General features: G+C 37.9%; 1 pseudogene; it reads right to left on the bottom strand.

Moving 5' to 3' along the window:
• Nucleotides 1-489: 489 nt before the first annotated feature.
• LOC111985632 (F-box/FBD/LRR-repeat protein At1g13570-like) overlaps nucleotides 490-18,973 on the bottom strand; it is a 26,686-nt pseudogene continuing 8,202 nt past the window's right edge.

The following is an 18,973-nucleotide window of genomic DNA, read 5'->3' on the forward strand; positions in this document are numbered from 1 at the left end:
CAGCCTTCAGGTGTGTTTTGCAGACTCCCTTCTGCACAGTAATCAAATCTCTATTCGCCAATTCACTAATGGAAGCCAACAGCTGTAACTATAATCGTCAGCTTATACCGGTCGGTTTTACCTATACTGTCAGCTTGTGCCCTAATACAAGTAAGCACTATTTTCTCCCTTATCATCAACCAACTAGTAGGACAACACACATGTACTCAACCAACAAATGGAATACCATGCATAGCACCAGGAATTCTCCACTCAATAACTCCTTGTGGCCAAACCTCAGCATTGTTGGACTAAAAGAAGTGCTATCAAGTGTCAACAACATCAATCAAATCCTTAAGCATACCAAAACACCATCATTAAATGTCATGCACAAGTTTAAAATCTCTTTTGAGAGTTGTTATCATTTTAAGGAGTTTTGAACTTTGTGAAAGCCACCACCTCATATTCGCCTTCTCGCATGACTCCCTTAAATACATATATAGTAGCAAGCTAAACACCACCTTCATCTGGACTTAAGTATATGATTTCTACAGTTGATGATGCATGTCGAAATCGTGTCAACTCTTTCAAATCCTAAATTTTGTGGTGGAGTCCCCTCTCTTAAGCCAAATATGCAACCTCAAGCAAGGGTGATTTGACTAACAAGAGTTTGACAAACTCCATTTCAGGCGCAAAGTCTCCAAAAATTTTCATATCTACTTCTCGAAGTTTCTTTAAAGAGATATCTGAGAAGTCCTGGGCTTCTACAAATTCAACAACAGTTTTTACATCTTCAGCACTAGCACCACCGTCATGTAGCTAAAAAAAAAGACAACGAAAATTCCAGATCAAATCTAAACCTCTTAAAATGTATATTGCAAGAATACATGATGATGCTATTCTTCTTACTTGTTAAATATATTATTAGCAACGCGATGTTTTATACCATGTTGTATATGCTAAAGTGGATGTGGAAAGGGAAGCATAGAATAGGAACATCAAGAACACGAGGGTTACGTGGTTCAGCCTTATCGACCTACATCCACGGAGGAATCCCTTAAGGGTTACATCTTTATTATGTAAGAGTGTAGTACAATAACCTGTATTACAATAAAACCTAAAATGAGTATATATAGGCGACTAAATTCTAGACTACTAGTACAAGTAGGACTGAGCTTAGGCCTATTACATTGGGCTAATATGTCTAATATATCTTTAACATCCTCCCTTAAACTCAAGGTGGAAACTTGATGAAGGCTTGAAGTTGGATAAGCATGAGAAGATAACTTGGAGATGCCTTGAATAATGCCTTTGAAGAAACCACAATGAAGAATGTTTCAATTGACCAACTTTGGAGCTTCAAATGAAGAAATGGAGTTCAAAATTGGAATCTACGTGAAAAACTAGGCAAGATAGGCCTTTCAGAAATTTTGACTTTTGGTCAAAGGTCAACACAAAAGTCAAACCCAAAAGGTCAAAGTCAACCGTTAGCGAAAGTCAACAGCTCATAGTCCCGGTCGGTTCTGGGTTTTTGAGTCGGTCCACGGATCGAGTTGCAGAGAAGCTAATGTCATCATATGACGTGGTGCTGATGTGGTTATGGCTGACGTGGACGTGGACGTGGACGTGCTTGCGTGGCTACTGACGTGGAATGATGACATCATCAGATGATATCAGCAAGGGGTTTTTGGCACCTGGATGGCACGTGGGGCCGATGGCGAGTATCTAGGAGGCGTGTGAGATTGCCATCGGCACATGCAAGAGATGCCAGAAATCCTAGAGGCACGTGAGGGCGCGTGTAAGGTCAAATTATGGCCGAAATCTCAGGTTTTGTAGATTGGTGAACGATAAGGCCGTCTGGGAGGCATGTTTGCTAAGAAGACAATCTGGAAGCCAGGAATCTGAGGCGGCGCATGGGAGAATTTTCGAAGACAACTGCGGCGCGTGGCAGGGCTTCGGGTGACCGGATTTCTGGGTTTTGATCATAGGAGGTCGTGGAGCACGTATGTGATGTTGGTTTCATCAGGAAAAGCTTGGATTTGTGCAAATCTGATAAGTTAAATCACGACTTACTTGGTTGTTGGATTTTGACACAGGTGGCTATGAGATGCCGTGGAGTCTAGATCCAGCAAACAAACATGTGTGACTTCTGATGGTGATGTGCACGTGAGAATCTTCTTTTGCATGCTAGAGATGTTTGTTTGATGCCAAGAACGAAGTTTGGCTCTGATACCATGTTAAATATATATTATTAGCAACGTGATGAGTTATACCATGTTGTATATGCTAAAGTGGATGTGGAAGGGGAAGCATAGAATAGGAACATCAAGAATACGAGGGTTACATGGTTCAGCCTTGTCGGCCTACATCCATGGAGGAATCCCTTAAGGGCTACATCTTTATTATGTAAAGTGTAGTACAATAACCTGTGTTACAATGAATCCTAACATGAGTATATATAGGCGACTAAACCCTAGACTACTAGTACAAGTAGGACTGGGCTTGAGCCTATTACATTGGGCTAATATATCTAATATATCTCTAACATTACCAACCTTGAATTTAAGTTTCTGCAAGTTAGGGCAACTTCTAATCAAACAAAGAGCAGAGGAGGCCTCTTCCAGAAACCCGAAACATATTTCACATAGTTCAAGAGTTTTTAAAGATTCAAGAACAAGAAAAATAAAGATAGAGACCCTCAGAGTCAGTACCTAGGCCTACTAGGACTCAACACCAAACAAGAAAGAACCTTTAGGAGTCGACACCTACTAGAGCTAGCACTAGACCATTGGGAGAATTTGAAGAGAAATTGTATTCATCATCAAAATAATCCGTCTCCATAGGAGTACAATATTATGTGAATATGGACTTCTACACCCTTTTTTTTTAATATATAAAACTTATACAGGAAAACCCTTATTCAAATTGACATGGAAAATCTCAATTATTGAATTACAAAAAATAACCTTGACTCTAGGACATTAAATAAAAACACTAATAACCTAGTTAACTACTAAGACCTAATATAAAATACAATTGACTGCAGAAATAAACTATATTAAAATAAATATTTCCTTATACTATCTAATTCTCCTCTAGTACGAGAAAACTCGACCTTAGTGTTTTAGAGTGTTGAAAGACAGGAAAAAAAGTAGCATTTAGAGCCTTCTTAAAACTATAATAAGAAAATACCTCATGGAAAAATGCCAGAACATCTCCCTCGACAATGTCCCAGCACTAATGAAAAAAAAAATGCCATTGTAAACCCATCGATACCAAGTGCCTTAGCTCCTTTCATGCCTTTGATTACCTCCAAACAAGGGCAGCTTTACCTTAAGGCCAAGGGGTTATGAACCCCCTAACCTGGCCATAATTTATATATATATATATATATAATTTTTAATAAATTTTTTTAGCCCTTAAAATAAAATTTTGAACCCTCTGACTTTAAATTTTGTTTAAACCCAATTGATATGAGTTTAAATATGATCATTTTAATGCTACTTTCACAATAAAGAATGAAAAATCAGAAAATAGCTGACATTATAAGAAGTCAAAGAGGGGCGGCAGAATATGCAGATGAGCCTCCGGACCACGGCAAATGCATGAGCAGCAGACAGGTTTTGGACATACATAGAAGTGGAGCATACGCAAGGTCCAGACATCACTAGCCTGTACCCAGCCAATACAAGAAGTGGTAGGTCATGGGTCAAAGGTAAGAGAAGGCATAGTCTAGCGGTGGGGAGGGGGGAAAACCTATTCTAGGGTTCTTACTCAGCCTCTTTTGGGGGAAATGTCCTGCTAGGATGACATATCGCCCAAAAGAAGCAAAGATGAGTTAGAACCACTAGGTACATGCCAGGGGGATAGGGAGAGAGAGAGCACCCATGCCGTAGCAGGTAAGAGTGCCACGATAAACAAACAAACAAAATAGTCTTCTTTCCTTGGTGGTAGGAGTGGCACTGCCAGCACAGGTAAGTAATGGTGGCTGGACAACTAACAAACTAGTGGTGGTCGGTAAGGACACCCAGACCAGACAAAGGTAGTTAAAGGCTAAAATGGTAAAAGCCAGTCACGGCAAGTAGTATATAAAGGACCCTTGCCGTGCACAGTAAATGGGCATCATGATCACAGTAATAGTAACCTCTAGGAGAGAATCACAACATATAAGCAAGCACTGAGAAAAGAAGAGAGAAAAAGAAAAGAAGAATTAGAAATAACCAAAAAACAAAGAGCATAGAATGGCAGGCATGCACCAATAGGTTAATCCCCTCTCTCCCTCTAAAGCCCTGCTCTTTGTCAAAGGCAAATGATTCTTTTGGGCCCAAGCCATTTAGGCCTATTCCCTCAAAGCGATTAATTTCTTTTCTGGGGAGATTATTCACATTGAGGAAATGGTTCCCTTCTTGGTTTCGGTCCTATAACATGACTTGGCATTGCAGACTGACATTTCCCTTTTTAATTCAACAACTCATTACTATTTCTTCCCCACTTATTTCCGTCATTTCATGTACAAGGTGCTTCTTGTCGTTGCCCTTTATTTATTCTATCTAAGTAGCGAGCGTATTTCTTTTGTTATTCTTATTACATCTGCTTGTCATAACTCTCCCATAGCAACTCCGCCTATCATGGGCACATGACCAAAGTTTTGGCAAACGAGGCGTAGTTTGTGCACAAGCCGAACCAAGTTGGGTTACAATTGGACCGGTCCTAACTCCCTCATCCGAAACACTTAGGCTCAGTACAACAAGAGGCAGCCCAGCCTAACATCACAAAAAGGCCCACCACATTAGTTATATAATTATATTTGTTTATGCATTCAATGGTTGTTTTCTAACCGATATTTATACTAAATTATATTTAGAATACTATTTTTGATTATTGTATAATGTATATAATATGGAAGTTGCACATGTAAAAAAAATTTAATTTTTTTATTTGCCCCCATGATAAATTTCTAGCTCCACCACTATACCACTATTGACCTCCCTAGAAAAAAAATCCTAGAGCCGCCACTACCTCCAAAATCTCCTCTCTTTCAAACCCACTCTCCAACCAGCCCCTATTAGCACCATCGATAGAGGGGAAATGCAACCCATCCACTCATAGCCTCCACTCAGCATCTTCTTTATACAGCAATTCATAAAATGCTACAATAGCACCACTAATATCCTCCTCTTCTGTTACCTCCCATCCACCTCTAATTCACCAATGAAATTTTTTCTCCTTTGAGAGATTGGCATCCTATGGAAGAATCGAGTGTTATTATCCCCTTCCTACAACCATAATACCTGGAGCTTCTGTCGCGAAGAGACCTCCTCCAATTGTGCAACTCTACCTAACTTTGCTTTTAACTCTTCTAGTTGTAAACTCTCTTTGCCTGCGATTCCATTCACTCCATCCTTTCTATCAAACCTCATAATGTCAGCCAAGAGATTCTTTTTGCGTTTCCCCTCATCGCCAAATTCAACTTTGTTCCACTCCTACAAATTCTCTTCAAGCGATTTCAACTTACTTGCAATGACAAAGCTAGGCATTCCTTCAAATGTGTACCCTTCCTACCATTTCCTTCAGTCTCTCCTTGAATCCCTACTTGAGCCACATATTCTCAAATCTAAATGGAACTTGTCCCCTCTTGATACCTCCACTATCTAGCATTAAACCCTCTTACATTCCAAGAAATGATTCTCATCCCCATTTATGAAAAAGAGGGTGCCCAATAGCTTTAAGTAGACTTCCTCGTTTGTCACCTCTTTGACCCTCCACTCCAACTCTCCTCCATTTTCTAAATTTCCTCCTCAAAGCCATCAATTGGCATGCCTATGAGCTTACTGAACCATTTTTTACTCATTTCTGTACCCACTCTAAGACTTCCAACCCTTCTGGGTCTACTGGGTCCTTAATTATGTTCTTGTCAAGTGCAACCACTGCAAGTGGTACACACTACGTCTGCAGTGAGTGAGACCCAAAGAGCAAAAGGCTTGAATTTAATTGCCTTTGGATAACACCCTTTGTGTTTTATTGGTCAAAGGATGTACTGCAACTAAGTTTTACTCTTAAATGAAAATGCTAATAACCTAAATAACAACTAAGACCTAAAATAAATACAAGAAAACTACAATTGATTTCTAAAGATAAATACAAACAAATATTAACCTAAATTTCCCTAATTCTAATTGTGATAAAAAAAATAAATAAATAAAAATAAAAATAAAATAAAATAAAAAAACCTTAACTCTATGATACTATCAAGAAAGAAAATTAACTACTCAAACCTAAAATAAAATAAAATAAAAATTTCCTCGCTTCCAACAGCAATCATATTATTATAGTATAATCAAAGAGCCAATGGAAGGAAACGCAAAACCCAAAAAGAAATAGAGAGAGTGGAAGCGTAATCTTCTTTTTACCTGCTTTGACAAAGCATGGATGGTGTCTTCGTGAAAAGAGTAACTAAGGTGATTGTCCCCAAATAATATGGCTTTTCTGTAGCCAAATCACTGTTAATTGTCAAGGATTATTCTAGAAAGCACCGACGCGGCTCCGGAGGAGCCGCACCCGCGTCGGACTCGGCGGGACGCGGCGACGCGGGAGGGACGCCGCAGACCGCGCGTCCGTGCCGCGTCGGGCCGCGTCCTGCCACGTGGAGCGCCGGACTCACGTCGACTCGGCTTCGACGAGCGCCGATTCGCGCCGAACCGGACCGATTCGCGCCGAATCGGATCGTCTTCTTCCTCTCTTTTTTTCGCGAGCCCAGCAAGAACAAAAAGAAAGAAAAAAAGGTATGAACTGGGAAGGGGAGTGACGGAAGAAACGAAGCTGAGGAGAAGAAAAAAAATGTAGAAAGGAAGAAACGCAGCTGAGGAGAAGAACGAAGAAGACAGAGATGTTTTTTAAAAGTTGTGGACGTGTGGTGTAGATTAGGCTTTGAAAAATGGAAGCCTGGGAAATAAAATAAAAATAAAAAAAAGGTAAAATTGATATACTGAGGAGACAAAACTTAATGTGTTGTTGACTTGTTGGCATTGGGTGGCAGGTGAATGGAGAGAATAAAAATAAAAATATTAATTTTGTGGGTTTTATTTAATTTATGAATATTAAATTTGAGTTATTATTTATTATTGTTCTTAAATTTAGTATATGTATATATAATGTGAAAAAATATACTTAGTAATATATTAAAAATATAAATAAAAATAATTTTAATAATTTTTTAATCGCCGAGTCCCGCCGTACCCGCACCCACCTTTTTTAAAAATTGCCGAGTCTCGCACCCGTACCCGCACCCGCACCCGAGTCTCAAAACGCACCCGTGCTTCCTAGGGATTATTTCGATTTGAAGAAATCAACTCAAGTGTAGACTTTTTTTTTTTTTTTAAGTATATATGTGATAATTTTTCTTTGTCATCTTCTTCAGCATGCCAACACAACCATTACCCCACTTCTTTTTTTTTTTTTTTTTTTTTTTTTTTTTAAGAAGGAACCGTTTCCCCACTCAATTTCACTATTCGAAATTGTTTTCTTTTAAGGGATTTACTAATGTGTGCCCTTAAGGCATATATTAGTAAGGACAAAATTTAGCTACAAAATCGATTGTAGTCTTAGGCTACAAACTCGCTCAATATCTTTTTATTGAAAGTAAATTTTGACAAATTCATCATTAGAATGTATCTTCTTCTTATATTCTTCATGTTTGCAAAATTTCAAGAAAATTAAAGATCAATAGCTATGTCATCAATAAATTTTTAAATTGTAAGTTTTTGTAATTTAAAATTATGCATAAAATATAAGATTATAGATTATATAGTAAATGATATCTGATTGACACAAAAATTGACATGTGCATTAAGAGCGTAAAGAACATGTAATTCAACAGTTAGATTTTCAAAATATGCAGTAATATTTATTTTATTGAGTGAGTTTATAGCCTAAGACTACAACCAATTTTGTAGCTAAACTTTATCCTATTAGTAAACCATTTTAGAAAACTTTTTATGGAAAAAAAAAAAAGTCATTAACTGTTTTGACAGTTTTTTCAATTCCCCATAAAAACTTTTCTAAAATGAATGGTTAATGTATGCCCTTAGGGCACACATTGACCGAACCCTTCTTTTAAATAGCATATTGCATGAGACAAAAAGTTAACAGAATTATTAGTTATTTTCTTGGAAGAAAGAAACTTTCATTAAAAATTATATTTGGCAAATTGTGATCGATTTTTTTTTTAGAGTGCTCTCATACAACTATCAGAGATATTATTAATTGAGTTTGTGGTCTTAAAATTTTTGTTAGAATTATTGTACTTGTCTTTCTCAAAAAAAAAAATAATAATAATTATTGTACTTGCTACTGCCTACTACTATAAAGAGTGCGGCTAAATTTAATGTCATCATTTGTATTTTCACAAAAATAACCCTTAATGGTTATACCTTTTTTTCTTTTAAGGAAAATTTTAATAATTATACACTAATTAAAACAAAAGACGGTACAAATGTCATTTGATAATCAAATCATTAGACCAAATAAAATTGGACTCAAAGCTATTAGCTCCCCAAACTTGAACTAAGACAAAAAATTAGGGTATGGGTAATAGGAATAATAACTCGTCTTAGTCTGATAATTTTTTACCTGTATCGATTTTGACTTGACTCAACTGAGTAGAATAACCCGTACCTGATCCGATCATTAACCTTTATTATAAAAGTTATATTAAATATTCTATATTGTAGATGAAAATAATAGGGATGGAAATTTAAACCCACCTCACCCACTCTTAATGGAAGGGTTTTACCAGCATAGCAAATGGGATAAGGAAGGGGTCAACAATTTCCCCACACCCACCTCGAAGTCACCTCGTTTATATATATATATATATATATATATATAGATATATATATATATATATATTTTGGAGAATGCACCTCATTTATATTAAAACAATTAAAAATATATATTTTAATAGGTTTTTTTTAAAGATATATATGTGTGTGTGTGTGTTTTTAGCCTTCAAACATTAAATTTAAAATTTTTTTGATGTTGTATTATTGAATTTATATTTTATGTTTTAAAATTTAAATTGTTTATATTTTTTAATTATTGTATTTTTTTTTTGTGTTTCTTAATACTTGAATTGTTGTATTGTTATGCTTTAAGAATGTTTTGTAATGTTTGAACTTTTTTCTTTAATGCTTTATGAGTTTTAATTTAATGTATTTAAGAGTGTGGCGGGATGGGTACCCGCAGATATCCGCGTGTATCCTTTAGAACGAGGTAAGGAAAAAAACATGTCTCGAAACAAGAGTGGAGTGAGGGTGGGAAACAGGAAAAACGAGAAACTCGCCCCATAGTTGCCCCATTGCCATCCCTAGTAAATAAAAATAACATTACTCATCAACTTGATGAGTAATTCTCAAAAATATTATTTTTTTAAGTGGCTATTTTTTTGTAAAATGTTGTTTTGTAATTCTCAAATATAATTTACTGCGAAAGGCCTTATTTATCTACACAAGGATTGCTTGGACTAGATTTCACATTGCTATGTAAAGCCTCATAACATATTTTAGACACGAATTATCAACCAAAGGTGACAAATTTTGGCCTATCAAAGCTACAAAACAGAAGTATTCGTAAAAATTCAAGCTTCTCAAAGATAAGAAGAACCCGAAAGTTGATGTTTATAGCTATGAAATTATTGTGCTGGAAATGGTGACCGGAAAGGGTCCATCAAGGAGTGTCCATGCTGTAGATGATGGAGGGGAGGCAGAGTACAAAGGTTGGTTATGTGGGTGAGGGAAAAATGAAGAAAGCAGCTGCAAGATGAAAACTCTGGTTTGGGTAGCTCTACAATGTGTGAAATAAGACAAAGATGAAAGGCCTACCATGAGCCTAAGTCGTTGAAATGCTCTTACACCAAGAAAAAGATTCAGTAATGATGTTACATATGACAAGTGCAGTCACATGGCCTGCTAAATTTGATACGTCTAGTGGCTACCAGGGACGTAGCTATGCTTGGACCGGGGGGGAGGGGGCAATGGTCCCCCCTGGCCCAATGAGAAAAAGCAAACTATAAAATATATGAAGCTTAGTTTTGAATTTTCATGCTTCATTTTTGTTCAATACTTCCATGTTTTTACAAAAAATACACTTTTTTTATTCAAATTTTCATTAAATTTTGATTCTTTTTTTGAGTTTCTGTCTGCAGTTTAAATGATTTATGAAATTTATCTTAAAGCATTAGCATAGGATAATTGCAGCTTAAATTTTCAATGAAGTTCCCTAAAAAAGTTTGGGATAAACACACACACACATATATTCTTTTATAAGTAGCTTGGATTAAAAAAAAATGGTTGTCATTTGGTTAATCTAGAGCTACAATACAAAGGTTTAGGTTATAACAAATTTTTTAAGCTTTTGGGTTTGAGAATATCTCGCCCCCTCTCACTCGAAATCCTAGCTCCGTCCTTGGTGGCTACCTTTTCAAGATTAATGCGGTGAATGGTGTTTAGTCAACTAAAATGACAAAATCATTGCACAATAAAAAGTAAATACAAACACTGGCAAAAAAAATAAAATTAAAAAAAAAATAAACATTTTTCTTTTCTAACAAAGTGTGATAGTATTTTGTTTACTCTTCCTCACCTAATGAAGAAAATAAAATACCAAACAAACTAAAGAAGCCTGACAATCCTTAGTCCCAAAGACTCATACATACAGAGCTCATAATTATATAACTAAAATGCGCTTGGCCCTTTGACGTGGACTACTTATATCTAGCACAGTAATACAACCAACAAGCTAACCTAAATTCCCTCAAAAAAAAAAAGCTAACCTAAAGTAAACGATAAATTTTTATATTAGAATTTATTTGTTCCAACGGTTAGGAATTAAATAAGTGACCTCTCTTATTATTATTGGATTAGAAATTCTTATAACAATCTTCCTATTTCATACTCTATACACACACTCTTTTGAAATTGCGCTTTTAATTAAAATTGTGAAATCGCAATTAACAATTTCAGTTAAAATTGTGAAATCTTGCTTTAAAAACACAATTTCAGTTATGTAGCAGTGTGCCTACAATAAGCGTATAATAAGAAATGTGAGACTGTCATTAATTACTCTTATTGAATTTTATAAGATTGCAACTTTAATAATATATAAAAAGCATATTTTAAATTTTTTATGTATGTGATAGAAAATAAATTAATTGGCACCAGACATATATAAGAGAGCGTTAAGACAATCACTTTTTTTTTTTTTATCTTCAAATTTTAGGATTTTTTTTTTTCGTTCCTAAAGTTTTAGATTTCCTATTTTGACTAGCCAAATTTGATTTTTTTTTTTTTTTTCTCAAATGGTCATTCTGTTCATTTCTATGATTGATCTGGCTGTTAAGTGACCCAAAAAAACGTCATTTTTTTTTTTTTGGGTTTATTCATTACAAACAAAGTTAATGTAGATATCAAAAAAAAAAAACAAAGTTAATGTAGAATAATTCTAAGCTTGTTTAATTTATTGTTTGCAATCCATTTAATATTACTTAAGCGTGTTCCAATAAGCTCTTATGCATTTTTAGGTTCATTAACTTCTTCTTCTTTTTTGAGAAACAGGCCAAAAAACTGGCCAGGCTATTTTATTGCTAGGAAATTAGAAATAAAATGCTTATGAATGCTAGAAGGAACAGACTCCATCCATACTAAAATAGGAAAAGAAAATCTCGCTCTCCGGGCTAGAGCATATGCCAAACCATTGCCTTGTCGACATGTGTGAGAGAAAGAAAAATAATTTAAAGAACTAACTGAAGACATAATGTCTTTAATCAAATGACCCACTAAAGAGTGGTGAAAACACTGACTTTTAATTGCCAGGATCGAAGTTTCAGAATCTCCTTCAAAGATAGAACTACCCAAGCCGAGCTCTTGAAGAAAGATGACTGCTCTTTGCGCTGCAATTGTTTCCAAAGCAACAATAGACGATGGCAAGGGGATGATCTCGGATAATGCTGCTAGAACTTCACCAGAGGAATTTTGCACAACGACTCCGATACCTATTGCGTCCAAATCTTCAAAAATAGCATCATCAAAATTAGTTTTTAGAGTGCTCGAGTCAGGCGATTTCCAGATAGTTTGTTTCGGTGGTTGCTTGATGGCAGATTTGCCATGAAGCTGCTGAAATTCTTGAAGGTACTGTTGAGCTAAGTCCGAGAGTTTTTCCAGCAGCATCACTGCCTCCTTAACTCGGCTTTTGTTTCGACGAGTCCATAAAAACCAACACAACGTGATGAACAACTCTGCTCCTCGTGAGTTCTGTAACGCCAACCAGAAAAGATCAACAAAAGATAAAAATAGGGGTGACATAGCTCGCAAATCTTCAAAATATTTTCCCCAAACCAGGCTGAGATTTTCACAACTCCACAAAGCATGAAGCACGGTCTTGGGCTCTTTGTTGCAGTTGGAACAGGTGGATGATAGGACAACCTTTCGCTTTACTAGATTATCCAAAGTAGGGACCACGTAAAATTTTCACATACCAGTCCAGAATTTTTTGTTTTCCCTAGTGTCTAAAGCTGAAGCTAGCTCTCTGTTTTCCATTTCTCGAAGAAGTTGGTAGCCTGTCTTTACTAAATATTTCCCATCCCTTGTTTTTGGCCAGATTAAAATGTCTTCCTGAGTGGTGATACATATAGGGATGGACTTTATTTTTTGTGCTTCAAAAGGGAGAAAGTATTTATCTATCAATACCCCATTCCACCAACCCAAATTTACCTCAAAAGAGGTCAACCACCACCGCATCTGCTGGTATATCCGAGATTGGGGAAGAGATCTTACCCGAACCCCCACCTGGCAGCCAACAATCAGAGTATATACGGGTAGTAAGCCCATTACCAATTCTCCACCTTGCTCCTGCAGCAACTACCAAACGAGCACTAAGAATGCTACACCAAGCATAGGAACCCGACTTGACCTGAGCTAAAAAAATGTCACCTAAAGGGAAGAACTTCACCTTAAACACCTGATAAAAGAGGGACTCCTTATCATGAATCAATCTCCAAACATGCTTTGCTAACATGGCTTCATTAAATTTTCACAACTCTTTGAAATTTAGCCCACCTTCACTCTTAGATAAACAAAGAGTTTCCCACTTCTTCCAATGGATCTTCCTCCTCTTGCCACACTGCCCCCAAAAGAATTTTTTAATCATAACCTCAATATCATGGCAGAGACTCATGGGCAACTTGAAACAACTCATCGCAAAGGTTGGAATGGCCTGAACAATTGCTTTCAAAAGAACTTCTCCCCCTGCTTGTGACAAGATTTTCTCCTTCCACCCTTGAAGTTTACCCCAAATCCTTTCCTTAAAATAAATTAAGCTTTCCTTTTTATTTCTTCCCACAACTACTGGGAGTCCTAAATATTTTTCGTACTCCTTAATTTCCGGGACACCTAACAAATCTTTCGAAGCATTTTTAGTGTTATCCGAAACCGACTTCCCAAAAAATAAGTTTGCCTTTTGGCCATTTACCTTTTGCCTGAAGCCTTTTCATACATAGATAAAATAGTTTGGATAGCTTGCATATCACCCATTTTTGCTCGACAGAAGATCAAACTATCATCAGCGAAAAAAAGATGAGAGATTTATGGGCCATAGTTACATAGTGAGAAACCTCTAAGATCACCAGCAGCCACAAATTTTTGGAGTAATCCATTTAGACCTTCGGAGCAAAGCAAAAACAAATAAGGGGATAAGGGGTCTCCCTGCCTAATCCCTCTAGTTGGTTGAATATACCCCTGTGGTTTGCCATTAACTAAAATGGAATAAGAGACAATTTTCACCGTAGCCATCACCATCCCTACCCATTTTTCATGAAAACCAAACTTCAACATTAAACTCTCAAGGAAGATCCACTCCACTTTATCATAAACCTTACTTATATCCAACTTCATAGCCATGTACCCCTTTTTGCCTGATTTCAAAGGCGACTAGGATGTTATCCGAAATTGCTTTATCTGATTGGAAAGCACTCTGTGATTCTAAATTTAAGCAAGACAGCACTACACAAGATACATCATCACCAATGGAGCTCCAATAGTGCTAATAAAAAATAGGGGCCATGCCATCGGACTCAGAGCCTTCAATCGGGTCATTTGTTTTAAGGCAACATCAACTTCTTGTCTAGTAAAAGCCCGCAGCAACTCTGAATTCATTGATTCGGTAACAACCCGTGAGATTGACCCAAGAACATCTATTTGGCTCAGGTTGGAGATTGTAAAAAGCTACCTGAAATATTGAATGAAAAGGTTTGCAACTTGCTCATCTCCTTCACACCAAACTCCACTTGAATTCCTTAAACGTTTTACAGTGTTTCTCCTAAACCGTTGGGAGGTCTTTCCATGGAAGTAACTTGTGTTTTGGTCACCTTCTTTCAACCAATGTAGTTTGGAACGTTGCTACCAGAGCTTTTCTTCAGTAGAGGGAAGGTCTCTCAATTCAGCCTTAGGCAAGTGCAACCGGTCTGCACAGCCTCCCCGAACAACTTCCTCTTCAGCCTAAACCACTTGTTTTTTCTTTTCAACTAGAGCACGAGTGATGTTCACAAACAACGTCTTACTCTACCGTCGTAATTTGGTTTGACAGTTTTTCAAGTTTGCTTCTATCACAGTCATTGGAGATGGAGACAAAATAGATATGGACCAAGTGGATTCCACTATAGAATGACACATCTCATCCTTCAACCAAACTTGTTCGAACCTCCACGGTCTCCGATTACGAACCTAGATGCCATCAGGGTGAATGGTAATCGGTTTATGGTCAGATAAAACTGATTCTAGGTGCCTGACTGATGAACCTGGGAAGAGAGAGAGCCACTCTAGGTTAGCAACAGCCCTGTCCAAACATTCCCACACCGTTATCCCCCCTGTCAGATGCTTGTTCGAGGTAAACATCGGACCCACATACCCTAAATCAGTGAAACTACACTCATCTAGTGTTTCTCGGAATTCTTTCATCTGATTTTCTGGCCTTGCCCGACCACCCATCTTTTCATGGGACTTAGCAATCTCGTTGAAATTTCCAGCGCATAGCCAAGGCAGCGATGAACTGAGGTTGAGATTTTTTAGCATATTCTAGGATTCATGATGCCTTTTAGTATTTGGGCAACCATAGAAACCTGTGAAGCGACATGAGTTTATCTTACCTACATTGATCATTGCATCTATATGATTGAGAGAGGATGAGGTAACAGAGATATCAAAATCTGATTTCCATAAAAGCACTAGACCTCCACCTTGATTGATCTTGGATACAACATGTTTCTGCTTGAGATCAAAATTTCTTAAAAGGAAATTTAGCCTTACTTCATCCAGCTATGTTTTGGCAATAATCACAGCTGCAGGATCTTGAGCTTAGACCAAATCACCAAGCTCCGAATAGTCTGTGGGTTCCCAACCCACGACAATTCCAAACTAGGAAACCTATTGCTTCTGGCAGGGTTGTTGAGCAACTACTGCCAATATATCTCTATGTGCCTTATTCGAATGAGAAACCAACCGAAATTTGCGAGGTAACTCATTGGGATCGTTCAACGAGCTGAAAGAACGTTTGGATTGTGTATGCTTCTCCAAGTTTGACTCCACCCGTGGATCAAACTGGACTAATCTTTTCCACGTACTCATTTAAGTTGAAGGATCAGCGATAGCAATCAAGATAGGGACATCTGTCAAGGCGGGACTTGAAAGCACAGGTGGCATGGGGAAAATTGTAATGTCACGTGACTGGGTTGAGGGCAACTTAGAAGCAAAATCCATGGGAATTGAGAGGCCTGGTGTGGATGAAATTTCTGTAACGTCAGAGTTTAATTTCCCTCCAATCTCGTGCTTTGGTGAATCAAACTTTGATATTTCCTTGTCAATATCATGAAGAGTAGCTGAGAATAAATCCTTGACTTTACTATGATCCTAAAAACTAGGAGATTCCAAGTTAATCTACACAGTTGACCCGGATATATTAGGAATAGGATATGCATTTACCTCACCCGCGATTTTCTCTTTTCCCTTTTGTGAATTTGAATTTGAAAAGGAGTTAGCATTTAATTCTTCCCCAGATTTTTCGGTTTCCTATTCGGATTGGATTTTCACCATCGAGGTTGCCTCCATCGCTTCCTTCATCAAACTCACCACTGGTACCACTGATGGTTGTTGGGTTCGCGTAAAGCAATCTTTATAATACCCAAGCACAAAGATAACATATTTCCCAACTAACGTATAGGGAGCTGCCCTTAAACTTGAGCCAAATTGTTGATTTTCTACTTTGAGAGTACCCTTGCTTTGGATCCATAAATTGCAATTTTTGTCATCGTGGTTTAGTCATCCACACCAGTAACAGAAGTTTGGTAGTCTCTCATATTTGAAGGCAACCCAAGATTTGCCACCATCCACAAGAGTAATAACTCTTCCTAAGTCAATAGTAACACGAACCCTCATAAAATGACCACCCTCCTCATCAACGGCCCCTGTGGATTTTTTCACCTCCCCAACTGTTTCACATAAACATTTAGCCATCTTTTTCATCATGAATCGGAGTGGTATATCATGGACCTACACCCAAAACGTAGCTTTGTTAAAGAGTAAGTCCCATGCCAGGGTATCAGAATCGTACCTCTGAATAACTACAAGATGTTTATCAAAGCTTCATGGTTGGTTAAGGATGATTCGGTCCACATCAGGAAGATTGTCAAAAACAAAGAAACTTTATGGTCACTGAAGAGAGTAAAAATTTAGGCTGACAGATCTCTGTGAGATAGGCCTAATGGTTCCATCTCCTTGGGCAGATAGAGGACGGGCCCAACAAGTGCGTGGTCTGTTATGGATGGATCTTGTGTGAACGAATGCAACAGGGATGGATCAAGCACCCACGTGGCAGTCAGAAACCCTAGATGAGAAATACTTACGACACACATTTAGCCACCATAGAATCCCAAGGTAAATGGAATCCTAGCACAAAGAGGATTCTGAAAGATACGCGTATTAATGAAGATCTTCTCTATGAGGAAATGTCTTGTCCATCACGTTTGGGATTGTTCAAAGAGGATTCCTATAAGGAAAAGACTTCTACACCAAGGAAAAGATGTCAACCTTCTACTACTATAAAAGCCCCAATACCCTCATTGATCAAAGTACGCATAATTGACCCATCTCTAGCACTCTAGAGTTGTGAAAAGTTCTAACTTGACCTTCGGAGGGTATTTGACCGGCACCACAACGGTGCTCTCTGTTAGGTTCTTTTCTTTTGGTTGTGCAGGTGTTTTTTCGAGCATGCGAGTATCGTGTGGCTCACTGGTGGTTTTTTCGGTATCAGCAGTCACCAAGGCGTCTGTTCTTGAAACCATTTTTAGACCTCCACAGCTGCTTAAAGGTTCTCGCTACTGCATCCATAATCAAAAACCAGGGAGTTAAAAATTTTGCGGCCAACAAGTATTCCCCGTATTCCCCAATATGATGGTCAGAGCAAAGGGTATAACCCATCTGCTCTCTTTCTGACAAAGAGAACTTGTTCCAAGTGGCTGTTAGATCCTCCATTGAAGAGAGAAAATTCACTTGGAGAGGAAAGAAAAATGAGAACTGTTTCCCAAGATCCCAATGAAAAAAAACCCCACAAGCTCGAGGGACACCGTGATGTCACAAGAGAAAGAGACAAAGAAAGAATCAAGAGCAAATAGGACAAAACATAAAACAAACTCTCCTTACTAACGTAAGGGACAAAAACTTCAATTGCCTAAGAGAAGAAGAGGAACCCAACTTTCTTAGCGACATAGAGACTCCAATCCTCTGCCTATCATTACTGTTCAGAATCCATCTCCACCGGTCCAACTTAATTATCTGCTGACACAACAATTGCCCCTTCATTAACTTGATTTGAAAGTATTCTCACCAGTGATAAGGGATGCATACTTGTACGGTCTACAAGCCTCTCTATTACACATTATAATAACTTCATGACCAAAATACATTATAATAACTTCACGGTCTACTAGGTATTATTGGTTGGCACGCCAATACACAGGTACAAGTGGAAGATCCTATGCCAAATATTTTTTTTTTTTTTTTTTTTTGAAAATAAAGACACTAAGCAGCAAGAAAAGAAACAGGACACACCCTGTTCACGGCCCTACCAACGGCATCTGACTCCAAGCAGGAAACTAAGTCCACAGGCGGACTATTAAATACAACGAAATCATTATCAAGAAGAGTGCCTAGTCTAGCCAATGCGTCAGCGCACCTATTAGCCTCCCTATAAATATGTCTAACTCTCCTCTGAGGGATCCGAGTAACCATATGCCAGCATTCATCCATTAATGGTGTTCCACTAGAATTTGGAGAGGTTGGAGAGTTTAGAGCCTCCACAATGGTTATTGCATCTAACTCAATCACCACCGAATGAGCCTGAATTTGTAAACATAGCTGTAAACCATCACGAAGCGCCCATAACTCCGCTAAATAACAAGAGGTACTCCCAATCTTTCTTGCAAACCCGGTAACCCAGGAACCATTTTCATCTCTAACAAGCCCACCTCCCCCTGCTGAACCAGAGTTACTAGCCACCGAACCATCAGTATTCAGAGTGAACCAACCCACCCCTGGCTTCTCCCATCTAATACTCTTCATGATCCTCATTTTGGTGCCCAAACCATTATAAACACAAAAGAAAAACTCAGAAGCCCGGTTCAATATACATTTGTTCAGGTTTAGGCAAGGCTGTTTTTGATTGAAAACACACAAATTCCTATCCTCCCAAAGCATCCAAATAGTAAACAGAAAAACTACACTCCAAGGCAGGGAACCCGAGTTATAGGTGCACTTAGAAGTGGCATTAGACAACAACCAGTCCGGTAAACTTGAGGAAAAGAAATTGGAGTTACTTACCCGGCCTCCTAAATTTGTCCACACCGAGTTGCTGCTATTAAGAATGAGGCGGGGGAATGGGTGTGTCGGAAGAGCAA

Source organism: Quercus suber, unplaced genomic scaffold, assembly GCF_002906115.3.
Source record: "Quercus suber isolate HL8 unplaced genomic scaffold, Cork oak 2.0 scaffold_522, whole genome shotgun sequence".
NCBI lineage: Eukaryota > Viridiplantae > Streptophyta > Magnoliopsida > Fagales > Fagaceae > Quercus > Quercus suber.